This window comes from Artemia sp. Qi Xiang Cuo, chromosome 8, assembly GCF_049724085.1.
Source record: "Artemia sp. Qi Xiang Cuo chromosome 8, ASM4972408v1, whole genome shotgun sequence".
Classification (NCBI taxonomy): domain Eukaryota; kingdom Metazoa; phylum Arthropoda; class Branchiopoda; order Anostraca; family Artemiidae; genus Artemia; species Artemia sp. Qi Xiang Cuo.
Genome location: NC_142801.1, coordinates 40,306,448 through 40,320,072, shown reverse-complemented (window position 1 = coordinate 40,320,072; position 13,625 = coordinate 40,306,448). Strand labels below are relative to the sequence as shown.

Below are 13,625 nucleotides of genomic sequence, written 5' to 3'. Positions count from 1 at the left end.
TGACTGGAAATCGTTCTATGCTAAGGAGCTCTGCGGTGTCCTAAAAGTCCTAATGACCGGGTTGGATCATGCAATCTACGACAACTTATCTTTTCTGGGGCCAGCATACCAAAGTTTACAGGGAAAAACAGATGACAGCTATGAAAGCCTTTCCGAACTCGTGAAGATGTTTCCAGGAAGACATAGATCCCGCGGAACTATTGTTAGAGCTAAACACTTTCAAACACTTTTTCGCCAGGGCTGAGGTTGAAAGCAACAAAGTCATAAATTGTATCATGTTTGAGGGACTCTTCCGTGAAATTAACGCTGTCAAATGGGTATTCCCGACTCTCTGGTCAGTTTACCAGTGGGTTGTGACAGCGACACCAACTGCGGCCACAGCAGAAAGAAGTTTTAGCAAACTGAAACTGATCATGAAGCGTTTATGCACAACGATGGACGACGACCGTTTGGATCACCTTGTCATGATGTGCTGCGAGACTGACGTTACGGAAGAGCTGAAACTCGACGGAAATACTGAATGTCTGGATGTCTTCTAAACCAATACGTATGAAATTTTAACTGAAGGTATATAGTTGTATTTTCTTCCTTTTTTCTTTTTTTTTTGATTAATCTGTATGTTTTAATTTAATTTTGTCAATTTTTCACTTCTGAGATTTTTGTTTATATAAATCCCGTTATCACTTTTCTCCAAATATATTGCTCCAACCTTCACTAGGTCGCCAGGTCGTTGTTAATACGCTTCTTGTGGAAAATAAATAAATAAGCAGCTATTCTTCCTCAGATTATATGATTCTTTAGGCTGAATTGCGATCCCAAGTTTCGTAGTAGAAATGGGCATTATGTTAATTAGTGGTGAAAACAATTGGTATAAATGATCAGCCAGTTAGTAAAATCAATCACTCCCCCCCCCACACAAAAAAAATTGGTTAGCAACACCCTGCCTATAGTTAGCTGCCTATGAGTTATGATTTTACATGAACATTCTGAACGGACTAGAAACATGGATTTGCTAATTCTATAAAATCAGCCCTATAACAGTGATTCATTAAAATGACGCTCTATGCTGGAATCACGATTAATTTCCTAGAATAGCACTAGCCTTCAGTCTTCACAATTTCTGCCTGACAACACCTTTCTCAGCTCATTTCACTTTCACTATAGCCACTAACATTTGGATAAAATAAAAAATAAGAAGAAAAAGTAATCAAACATGAAAAGGGATAGGATTCTATAAAAAATCACATATGTTTTACAAATTCTTTAAAAGAAACTTTACTTGTCAGAGGCAACGCCATAGCGTTACCTATAGTAAAGGCCATAAGGCTTCAATGTATTATTATTAAATTTTTTTTTTCAGAGGCCCTTCATATGGAATGGGTGGTCGCATAAACTTTGGAGGGGGCTCATTCAATTGGAAGTTCTAGTGCCTTTTTTAAGAGTCAAAACTGATCGGAGGGCAACTAGCCCCGTCCCCACGCATTTTATTCCCAAATGCATCCGATAAAAACTTTGAGATAGCCGTTTTGTTAAAAATAGTTCAAAAATAAGATAACAAAAACTCAGTGGTCGACAAAACCCCCCAGGACCCGGTGACAGGCGTCGCAAGTTGTGCCCTTTGGGCAATTATGGTTCTTATGGAAGGGGTTCTCGTATAAACTTCAGAAGGGGCTCATTTGATTGGAAACTGAGCATTCTAGGTCACCTTTTAAGAATTAAAAGAGATCAGAGGGCAACTTACTCCCCCAAACACCCTTTTTTCCCTAAACCCATCCGATAAAAGTTTTGAGATAGCCATTTTGTTAAAAATAGTTTAAAAGTCAGATAAAAAAAATTCCCGCGACAACCCCCCCCCCCCTAGAGCCCTGGGGCAAGTGTTTTAAGTTATGCCCCGGCGGCATATAAGTTTTATGGACGGGGTGTGGTCGTATAAACTTCGGAGAGGGTTCATTCGATTGGAAATAGGAAGCTCTAGTCCCCTTTCTAAGAGTCAAAGGTGATCGGAGGGCAATTAACCCCCCCCCCCCATTTTTCCCAAAATACATCCGATAAAAATTTTGAGACAACCATTTGGTTAAAAATAGCTCAAAGATCAGACAACAATAACTCCAGAACGACACAGCTTCCCAAGGCTCGGGGACAGGCGTTGTAAGTTATGTCCTGGAGGCATATATGATTCAAATGGGAGGGATACTCGCATTGACTTAAGAGGGGGCTCATTGGACTGGAAATTGAAAGTTCTAGTTCACTTTTTAAGAATCAAAGGGGGACGCAGGGTCAAAATCCTCCCTCCCGAGCTCGGAGAAGGGTTGTAACTTAAGCCCCAGGGGCATATAAGGCTTTTATGGAAGAGGTGGTCGTATAAACTTGGGAGGGGACTAATGATTAGAAATTGATAGTTCCAATTCCCTTTTTAAGGGTTAAAAGTGATACGATAGCAACTACACCCCCCCCCCCCCCAAAAAAAAAAACTCTTTCCCCAAATGCGTCTGATCGATTTTTTATATAGCCATTTTGTTCAAAATAGACCAAAGATCATATAACAAAAACTCCAGGGATAACAAAGTCCCACAGAACCCGGAGGCAAGTGCTGTAAATTATGCCCCAGGGGGCATATAATGTTTTTATGGGAGGGATGGTTGTATAAACTTCGGAGGGGGCTCATTCGATCGTAAATCGTAAAACCCATAAGGCTTCAATAGAAAATTGGAAGTTCTAGTGCCCATTCTAAGAGTCAAAATTGGTCGGAGGACTAGATTCAGAGTTCATGGTGTTAAGACCTCTTTTTGGATTTAACCGATTGCTAATAATTGGTAAAAGATTTGTCTATTCTTAACCTTCAGACAAAATTTTTAAAATCATTAATTAAGGTAACAAAATTTGAATAATTAATTCAACGTGGGTGAGAATAACTTTGGGACTGCGGATTTTCTTATTGATATTTTCATAGCAGTGACCTATATGATGTAGATCAAGATCAAGGTCAAAAGTGATAAAACTGGAGAAAAGCTATCAAGCTAAGCAGTACAAATATAGATTGGACATACGATACGAAATAAGCCAAAATTCAAAACTAGTTTTCGGAAAACGCCATTACGCTGCGATAAAAGTGATAGGAGAGAAGTAAGCAGAAGAGGGGTGAGAGAGTTATCTGCAAGAGCCGTGGTACCCACAGGCCTTGCCCCTTAAATTGCGGGGACAAGGTAAACAGCCTCCAACGCTTCCCTTACTTCTCTCGTAAGTGAATTTATGCTATTAAAATTTTTGGCTCCACCCACGGACTGATATTGGTCTCTGTGTGATTATGTTCTGTAAAAAATATGCTACCAGATGATACTGGTGTGAAAGAGAGACTGATACGGAATGCCGTGTTCAATTTCGTAGTAAGGGCGTATAAAGCGGAAAATCAGAGTGCGGATATAATGAGCAAAGCTGCAGAGTTCTTCGAGTTGGATGAATATTGGATATACGGGTTGGTTATCTATCGTGTTGGATGTACGGAATGCAAAGAAATTACTGTGGTCTGAGGTAGGCCAGTCAACTAGGCCAACTAATCGTGATAAACCTACTGACCACATATTCGATACCATAAAAGCACTTAAATACTGCGATGACAACAAAGTCAATTTGCCATGTTTTGTTATCTATGAGCCTGACGAGGTTCCTATGATTCCCGGAGAAATCTCAGCGACACTGACCAGGAAAGTGAATGAGCTTAGTGCTAAGTTTGACAGTTTTGTGAGATCCGTGAGTCAGTCCCAACCGGCAGCCTCCTCTGTTCCACTGCAAACTGCGACAGTGTCGACTTATGCAGTCGTAATAAAGAATCCCCCGAAAGGACTGGACGATCCCGTTTCACGAAAGGATTGTCTCGATAAAGTATGTGGAAGCAACTGTGGAATTATTGTGGAACTGAAAACTCGCAAAACCGACTGGAAAGTTGTTCTGAACGATCAAGAGGCTGCGAAATCAATTGCAGAGGCTATTGCTAAGTCCGACTCAAGTATTAAAGCAAAAGTGTCCAGTCCTGCGTTCTTTGGCATAATCCACCAGCGTTAGTGAGGAGGATCTTTGTGGTCTTGTGAATAATTGTGCTGAGGCCTCTCAGATCGGTAAAACGAGATCGTTCAGACTGAAATTTGTGACCAAGCAGCATCTAGCCTCCGCGATGAAATCTCCGCTTATTATAGGCTACAAACGAATTCCAGTCGAGGACTTTCATTTTCTCCCGAGGCGTTGCTATAAGTGTCAGGCCTATGGGCATATTGGAAAGGACTGCTCTAATAAAGCAAGATGCTCAAACTGTGGAGGAGGCCACACTTATTCTAAAGACACCCCGTGCCAGAACCAGATGAAGTGCGCCCTCTGTGGCTCCGATAAGCACCCCTGCTACCGTTTCAGTTGTCCAAATGACAAATAGGCCCTATCTTAGCGATCACTAGCTCCGACACCTTGAAAAGAGTGACGTGGAATATAAATAGCGGAGTATTATCTAAATAACCACTTTTAGAAAATCTTGCTAACAAATTTGACATTGTGTGCGTGCAGGAACATTTCCTGTCGGCTGAGGGACTCCAGCTCTTACAACTAAACGAAAATGTAAATGTGTTTGGCATTCCTTCTAGGAGGTCGGGAAGAGGTCGTCCCTCTGGTAGTGTTGCTATCATTGTCCGTGCCTCGACGTTGAAAGAAGCGGACTTTTATATTGCAGTAAAAATTGAAAATACTGTTGTGCTCTCAGTCTCTAAGCCAACAAACTAAAGAAATATCCAACCTGACAAAAAGTTTAATATCGCTTGCGGAAAAGTCGCCGCTGCTGCTACATTACGCATAGCAGAAAACTTTCATTTATTATTACCGGAGATAAGAACTCTAACCTCTCTGATGTTAATGATCCGAAAGGTCAAATCCTGCTCGATGCCTGCCCAAGTCTGCGGGTACTGAGAAACAGAGTAGACTTCACGTATGTGCATAATTCCGGTTCCACGTCCTCGCTCGACTTTCTGATCTGCTCTCCCGACTTGAGGACTCACGGTGACTGTGAGGTTGATATCGGCTTCTGTGTTTCTGATCACCTTCCAGTGGCTAATACCTTCATTATTAGTGACCTCCTGAACAATGCCCCAAATGATGCTCCAAAGGAGAAAAAGTGGTTCCAGAAGACTGAATAGCAAAAAGCTAATTTAGCCATGTTCAGGTCTGTGTGTGACGGAATCCTGGAAAAGATTAAAGTCCCTTTCCAGGTACTACTCCAAAACTCGCCGATTGGATGTGATGAGAAACAAATACTTCTAAATATCTACTGTAGTGAAATAACTCACGCCTTGCGCGTTGCAGAAAAAACCGCGGATCCTATTCGTAAAGTGAGAGTTGGGTCAGAAATTCCAGGATGGTCGGAAAACCCAGCTTTGGTTAATGCGTGTCAACAAGCTAAAATGTGGTGTAGTGTGTGGATTGATTCGGGCCGTTCTAAACAAGGCGTTGTAAACAGTGTTCGATTGTATGCGAAGCGGCAGTTCTCCAAATGTCTCGCCTGGCCTCGCTCGCGTGTGATTGATGAAAACAGTGAGTCGCCACGAGTCGATCTAAATAAAATTTGGAAATTCATCAAGAAGGGTCGATCTGCAAAAGCACCCAGGAGCGAATCCGTCACGAGTGAAATTGAATAGACTAGTTGTTTCATAAGCGGGTTTGCTTCACCTGATCCTGAATTGGATTAAAAGTATGAAAGGAATCTTGATCTCTTTTTAGAATCGATCGAAACAGATCCCGATCACATAGTGAGGTTCTCGGATGTTTGTTCGGATATTCGTAAAATAAAAAAGAAGTGCTCTAAAGGAGTTGACATTAGATATGGCATTCACCTAATTCTCTGTAATGTACTGTTAACAGTACATCTAGTACTTATGTTCCAAATGATTTTGTGTTGCGGTCTAGTGTCAGATATTTTTTTGTACCGGTGAAATCACCCCTGTCATCGAGAAAGATAAAGACCCAATTGACTATTTCTACTATCGCGCGATTATCATTGCTCCCGTTTTTTGTAAATTGATGAAGTTGTTAGTTATTAAGGAGAAAAAGTTTGTTTTTAGAACGCCAAATTCAAAGTTCAGTTTCAAGAGAAATATTAGCCGCGAGCACTCGCATAGCCTATTGTCTAATGTTTTGTTGGATGCAGATGTTAAAGGAAAAACCGTGGTACTTGCAGGCCACGACGTCCGTGGGGCTTTTTATTCGGATCTCCATGCTCAAATGCTCGTCTCTGCGTTTAAAAGAGTTCTTGACAGATCTATAATTACAACTTATAGGAACATGTATATTAAGTTGAAGGTTAGAGTAAGCGTACTAAAAAACCAGAGCCCGACTGTATCCAAATTCCTCCTACCAGTACGAAAAGGCATTCATCATAGGGCTTTATCATCAGCGCCTCTTTATAATGACAGTGTCATTGAGGCTCAGAAGACGATGAAAACGTTTTTTATTTTTCATAGAATTGATTTGTCTCTTATTAATTAAGCTGACGACATTTTAAATCTGAGTAGATACGTCAGTGGCATAGAGAGTAATTTCAGAGTTTTGTCAAATGAATATGCTAACATAGGCCTAGAATTCAACTCCATCAAAAGCGAGGTGGTCGTCTTTAATTGTTGTAAAAAAGAGTTGGCGCCTGTCATGTTTGCATTAGGTAGTAATACTGCAGCAGCATCAATGACTTACCTTGGTTTGCCAATTGGATCTATTCTTAAAGCTACCCGATCCTGTCTAATAAATGATCTCAAACAGAAAGTCCGAAAAGCGTATGGGATGATTTTGTCATGCAAACGCCTTTATAACCGCCGCATTCTAGTACGGATCTTCAATTCCTTTGCCACCCCTCATATCTTAGCTTTGTCACCTTTTTGGTCTTTTTTTAGTTTTGATTATAAAAAACAATCCGTACAGTCTTCTATTAGTTTGCAAAATATCTGCTGAGCCTTCCCCCCTGGCGAAAAAACCACGAGATTTCAGCACGTTACGGACTCCATGACCCCTTCGCCGTGATCGCGACCAGGAGGGACAAGCTCCTGGAATCTTTAGACCTAATGCATAGTATGTTTGAAGCTATAGTCAGTAATGTGTAATGGTTGTATTTTTATGTAAATAGTTTCACCATTGTTTTTTTTTCTTTTTTTTTTTAGTTATTGAAGTATTAATTTAAGTTGTTCGTTAGTTCGATGTCTTTTATTGTTTTCTTTTCATTTTTTCTATATTCTATTTTTACATTTTTGTATTGCTAAAGATGGGTAATAAAAATCATTCATTCATTCAATAGATATTTTGAGATAGCCATTTTGTTGAAAATAGTTCAAATATCAGACAACATAAACTGCGGTGTTGACACAATCCCCCAGAGCCCGGGGGCAAGTGTTTTAAGTAATGCCCAGGGGGCATACAAGGTTTTTATGTAAGGGGTGGTCGTATAAACTTCAGAGGAGGCTCATTTGATTGGGAACTTAAAGTTCTAGGTCACTTTTTCTGAGTCGAAAGCGATGGGAGGGCATCTACCCCCCCCCCCCTCTGCCCCCACACACACTCTCTTTTCCCCAAATGCATCCGATGAAAATACTGAGATAGCCGGTTGGTTTAAAATAATCCAACGATCAGATAACAAAAACTTCGGGGTCACCATGCCCCCCCAAGCCCGGGGAAAAGGTTGTAACTTAAGCCCTGGGGGCATATAAGGTTTTGTTGGAAGAAGTGATTGTAAAAATTTGGGAGGGGACTCAAATGATTAGAAATCGACAGTCCCATTTCTCATTTAGAGTCAAAAGTAATCCAATGGCAACTATAACGCAACCAGAGTCCAGGGGATGGGTTGTAACTTGTGCCCCGGGGATATTTTGAGGTTTTTGTGGAAGAAGCGGTCTTGTAGACTTCGGAGGGCACTCAAATGATTAGAAATTGAAATTTCCAGTTCTCTTTTTAAAAATCAAAAGTGATCCGATGGCAACGAGCCACCCCCTACCAACCTTAAGACCATAAGGCTCCAATGTTTTATTATTTTTTCCCCTAGAAGCACTTCCTATGGAAGGGATGGTCGTATAAACTTTGGAGGAGGGTCATTCGATTGGAAATCAGAAGTTATAGTTACCTTTTTAATAGTCAAAAGTGATTGGAGGGCATCTACCCTCCCCCCCCCCCACACACACACACCCTCTTTTCCCCAAAGGCATCCAATTAAAATTGAAGATACCTATTGTATTAAAAATAGTTTATACTTTAAACAAAAAAAAGCTCCAGGGTCGACACAACCCCTAAGAGTCCGGTGACAAGTGTTGTAAGTTATGCTCCAGGGTGTATAAGATTTTTATGTAAGGGGTGGTCGTATAAACTTTAGAGATGGCTCATTTGAGTGGGAATTGAAAGTTCTAGTTACCTTGTTTAAGAGTCAAAAGTAATCGGAGGGCATCTACTCCCCCACCCACAACTCACACACACCCTCTTTTCCTTTTCACACTCAATCAAAATTTTTAGAGTGCCATTTTGTTTGAAATAGTCCAAAGATCATGACAACAAAACTTTGGGGTCATCATAAGCCCCACCAGAGCACGGGGGAAGGGTTGTAACTTATGCCACGGGGGCCTATAAAGTTCTTATGAAAGAGTTAGACTTTGGAGGGGACTCAAATCACTAGAAATTGAAAGTGCTAGTTCCTTTTTGAGAGTCAAAAGTGATCTGATGACAACTAGCCCCCCCCCCTCCCACCAACCCTCTTTTCCCCAAATGCACCCAATCAAATTTTTGATAAGTTTATTTTGTCCAAAATAGACCAAAGATCATATAATAAAACTCAGAGGTTTACACAGCCCCCCTGAACCCTGGGGCAAGTGTTGTAAATTATGCCCCGGGGAATATAAGGTTTTCATGGAAGGAATGGTCGTATAAACTTCGGAGGGGGCTCATTCCATTGGAAATTGAAAGTTCTAGTTCTCTTTTTAAGAGACGAAAGAGACCGGAGGGCAAATAGTCCCCCTGCCGTCTTTACCCAAAATCCATCCGATCGAATTTTTTAATATAGCCATTTTGTTAAAATAAGTCAAAAGATCAGATAACAAAACCTCCAGGGTCAACACAACCTCACAGACCCTAGGGGCAACTGTTGTAGGCTATGTTTTGCCTTGGGGGCATATAAGGTTTATATGGGAGGGTTTTTAGAGCAGTTCAAATATCAGTAAAGTCTGACCCCCCCCCCCTCGAAAAAAATATTAACGATATTCTATTCCAAAACTTAAGGGAGCTGACCGCTGGCCTTCCCTGCATGACCCTTCCCCCCCCCCCAAAAAAAAAAAAAACAACTTATTACCGATATTTTATTCCAAATATTATAGGAACTCACCCCTGGCCCTCCATGGCCCGATACCTATCCCCCGCCAAAAAAATATCAATGAAAAATCTTGGAAGCTGACCCATGACCCGCTCATTTTGGAATAGGGAATTTTGAAAAACTTAAAACTTTGGTAATCTAAAACGAACAGAAATTACTTAAAAAAAACTTTCCGAAAAAGAACTTTTCTAAAGAACAGTAAAGGCCATTTAAACTTAAGATCAGAAGAAATAGAAACCTACAATAAATCAAACTTAAACAACCAGAAATTACTATTAAAGAATAAATGAAACCCAAAACGTACAGAAACTAAATAAAGAATGATAGCAAAAAAAAAACATACTACAGGTACTAATATAAATAAATAAATAAATCTTAAAACGAGTAAAGCTTAAGTTGAATATGCGAATCAAGCTTAAAACGAACAAAAATATTTTGCTATTGAAGTATAAATGAAACCCAAACGAAAGAAATTAAATAAACAGTCATACGGTAGCAGACAAACATACATCATACAATAGGTACTAATATAAATACATAATTAAATATTAAAGCGAGCAAAACTTAAATTGAAAATGAAAATCAAGCCTGAAACAAACAAAATAACTACAAACAAGAGTTTGGGATTTGCCTCCTTCTCACACTGTACAAGTCTAAAACCTACTGCGTCATTCGCGCTTTACTGAAAACGAATTAATATTACAAATATTTTAATTGTACTTATTACAACATTGAAAATGAACATAAAAATTACAGTAAAACTAAATTTTGGACTGATGAGCTATCAGCAATTAGTATCATTATATATCAAATATCCAGTCTAATTTTATTAGTTATTTCCAAGACTATTCAAGAAAAATATAGTTCCACTACAAACAAGAGTTTGGATACTGCTCCCTTCCCTAATATTCAGTTTGAATATTAAACCCATCATTTGAAATTATAAAACCTATATTCAGATTGATTTTATTTGTATTTTCAAAGGCTGTTCAAGACACATATAGTTTTTAGTAAAGCGCCAATGACGCAGTAGGTTTCAGACTTTTACAGTGAGAGACGGAGGCAAAACCCGAACTCTTGCTTGTACTGATTTTTATTCGTTTCAAGCTTGATTTGCATATTCAATTTAAATTTCGCTCCTTTTAAGATTTGTTTATTCATTTAAATTAGTACCTATTGTATGTTTGTTTGCTATAGATTGTTTATTTAATTTCTGTTCGTTTTGGGTTTCATTTATACTTCAAAAGCAAAATATTTTTGTTCGTTTAAGCTTGATTCAATTATTCAATTTAAGATTTATTCGTTTTAAGATTTATTTATTCATTTATATTAGTACCTGTTGTATGTTTTTTTGCTATGATTGTTTATTTAATTTCTGTTCGTTTTGGGTTTCATTTGTTCTTTAATAGTGATTTCTGGTAGTTTTGAGTTTGAGTTATTGTATGTTTCTATTTCTTCTGTTCTTAAGTTTAATATAGCCTTTACTTTTCTTTAGAAAACTTCTTTTTTGGAAAGTTTTTTTTTTAATTAATATGATACAAAAGACATGGAATATCAATGATTTGGTATACTCTTTTTTTCCTCAGCCAAATTCTCGCGTCATAACCTATAAATTTTATATGTAGCGACAGGACCAAAGGCAGACTAGGAGTCATAACAATTTTTCTGCAACGTCTTGCGACAAAAACCTCGTATTCCTAGACGCGGAACTATTTACTTAGCCTTAGTTTTTGCAATACCAGCTTACACACAAGGCAATAACAGTGCTCGCTGGGGCAATTTCTCGAACAGTTCAGGCTATAAATATTGCTTCATAATCCAAACAATCTAGCATATTTATCATGACATGACCAATGCTATTTTTGTGGTCTACATCTCGTTATGCCCGCAAGGACACAACACGCTATGAAAGAGAAAACTCTCACAAACCAACACCATATGACCCAAATACAACCATCTAATTCAGGTAAACTTAGATTGACAAACCGAAAAACCTAGATTTATCTTGGGTAGATTTGTTGAACTTTGTCTTACGGTCTTCCTATTGTTGAGCTCGAACTAATAATATAGTCAAGAATTTCCGACTAGAATTTGCTACATGTAGGATGCGTCCTGCTTTCTACTAGATGTTTTTTTTTTGAATTTCTACACAGACCGATATTTAACCAAAACACTTACCAAAGACTTCAACACATGTAATATTTTATTTTTCATCAATTACATGACACTAAATTCCTCAACTAAATTTTTCACACATGCTACATAACAAAAGAACAATTTCAAGGGAGCAATGAAGGCCATCTAAAAAGCGTGAGAGTTTGTCAATTTAGAACTGAAATTTTGAGGCATATGTTGCACTAAAACTGACAGACAAAGGAATATTTTCAAAAACTAAAAAAAGGAATAAAACAAGAACAAAAATTTAATCTTTCGAAATCGTTCTATACCTGAAAGAAAAATTACAACACTTACACACATTTATTAAAAAAAAAAAAAAAAAAAAAAAAAGCAAACATCTTTTTTTAGTTTCAAATTTCAGCCGTCAAACGTCTTAAATTTGATTTCAGTGTATACTAAACGACTTACCAAAACAATTTAATGTCAATATGCCAAGTTTTTCAATAATAAGAGTTTACACTAGTATATCTTTAAGATACGCGTTATACGTAATTCAGTGTCCTTCCTAAGTCAGATTTGGCTTTTCTGTTAAGTCATAAGGTTGATTGACTTCTTTGAATGGTTTAATTCTTTCATTTTTTTTGGCATATTTTCATATTTTTTTATGATCTAAATGTGATTGTGCAGATCTTTCCTAAAATATCAAGGCTGAATTCACAGGGAAATGGCTTCTTTTTGTGTTCCTCTATAAACAACTTTTGGTTATTGTTGGGTACAGCAAAAGTTCATACAAAACATGTGCAAAAAGTTTTAGTCCCAATGCTAATTTTCAATTTGGAAAGTCTTCTATCTTGCACTCGTTATTTTTCAACACATTATTATTAATGATACAAGTAAAAAAGTTCAATATCAACTGTATGTTAATCTTTGCAATACCTGCGATAAAACTTGGCAAAGAAAGTGGTATTTAACATTTAATTACAAAAATCATGTCGCAACGGAATGTTCTGGAGTCTTTGAGACCCAAGTTTTTCTTAATAAAATATTTTTTTTTTAAGTAAATTTATCTCTGTAAAAATAATATGTAATCTAAAGCTTGAAACTATTAATGTTATTCTTGAATTTTAAAAAATTTCAAAACGATAGGGATCTTTACTGTTCTATAAATGGTTAAAAGGTATTCTATTACTACCCCTAGAGTAAACAAGGGTCCTTAAAAAAATATTTTTAGATTTTAGAAATAGAAGATTTTATGAACTAAAATATTTTAAAACAACCATTAAAGTAAACCCATCACAGATTTGATTTTTATCAATGATTTATCCAACGCTTAGAACATTAAAAAAAAATATTTGTAATACGCATGCCTTCATTCCTCTTTTGAAATGTAAAAAACACTTTTCTTTCAACGTTTTTATGAGAACCTTGTCTGTTTTCGGTATTGACAGTTACAAGCAAAAAAAGAAAAAAAACTCGAATTCCCAGTCACCTAAATAGTCTCTAAATCCTGTTATGATTGAAGTAAGTACAGTTCAGCTTGGCAGGTTCACCGTAGAAGTCAAGTCCGGTTCACCGTAATGTGTGCAGTAGTCTAAAAATAAAATTGAGTCAGTACGCACTAAAGAGGCTATAGAAAATTAAAGATTAGGAATGGTTTATACTGGACGTTTGCTTTTCATCTCTCATTTGTCTTCTTAACTCACAGTCATCTTGTCTCTTTTTCCAAAATAAGACTGCTTTGAAGCAAGATCATCTAAAAAGGGAATCAGTCTCCCCCCCCCCCCTAGAAAACTAAAGTGACGAATTTCAAATCGGGCAATATTCTAGCCAATATAGGGGGGCATCTGGAACACCTTTCAACCTGGACACAACAGTGAATATTTCATATTTTCACAAAAGAGCAAGTTGGCTATGGGGAAATATCAACTGTCCATTTATTTCTGCTAAGTTTGTAGCTTTCGGTTGTAGGGGTTAAGTTAACACATACCATTCAAATGTGTTGAATAGACAGAACATTTCTCTTTGTTTTGTTTCAATTTCGCTCCATCATTTCCTCAAAAAAGTTTGTTTTTCGATTAATATTTTCCCGTTTTTAGTGCTTTTTAAATAAACAGAAAACTTGAAAAAAAAATTACTTTTGTAA

The 13,625-nt window shown here is 37.7% G+C and overlaps 2 protein-coding genes across 3 annotated transcripts in view; both read right to left on the bottom strand.

Annotated features, from left to right (window-relative positions):
- Window positions 1–13,625, bottom strand: part of LOC148949397 (RNA-binding protein 45-like) — a 223,149-nt gene that overhangs the window by 98,458 nt on the left and 111,066 nt on the right. Inside the window, exon 1 of one of the 2 annotated variants that reach the window (XM_089093421.1) lies at window positions 12,972–12,996. The exons of the other annotated variant lie outside the window; for it this stretch is intronic. The gene's annotated coding sequence lies outside the window, so the exon portion shown is untranslated. Of the gene's footprint in view, window positions 1–12,971; window positions 12,997–13,625 lie in introns of those variants that run through there. 2 annotated transcript variants of the gene reach the window in all.
- Window positions 12,940–13,625, bottom strand: part of LOC148949396 (RNA-binding protein 45-like) — a 161,472-nt gene continuing 160,786 nt past the window's right edge. The window contains exon 10 of the mRNA XM_089093422.1: window positions 12,940–13,073. The gene's annotated coding sequence lies outside the window, so the exon portion shown is untranslated. The remainder of the gene's footprint in view (window positions 13,074–13,625) is intronic.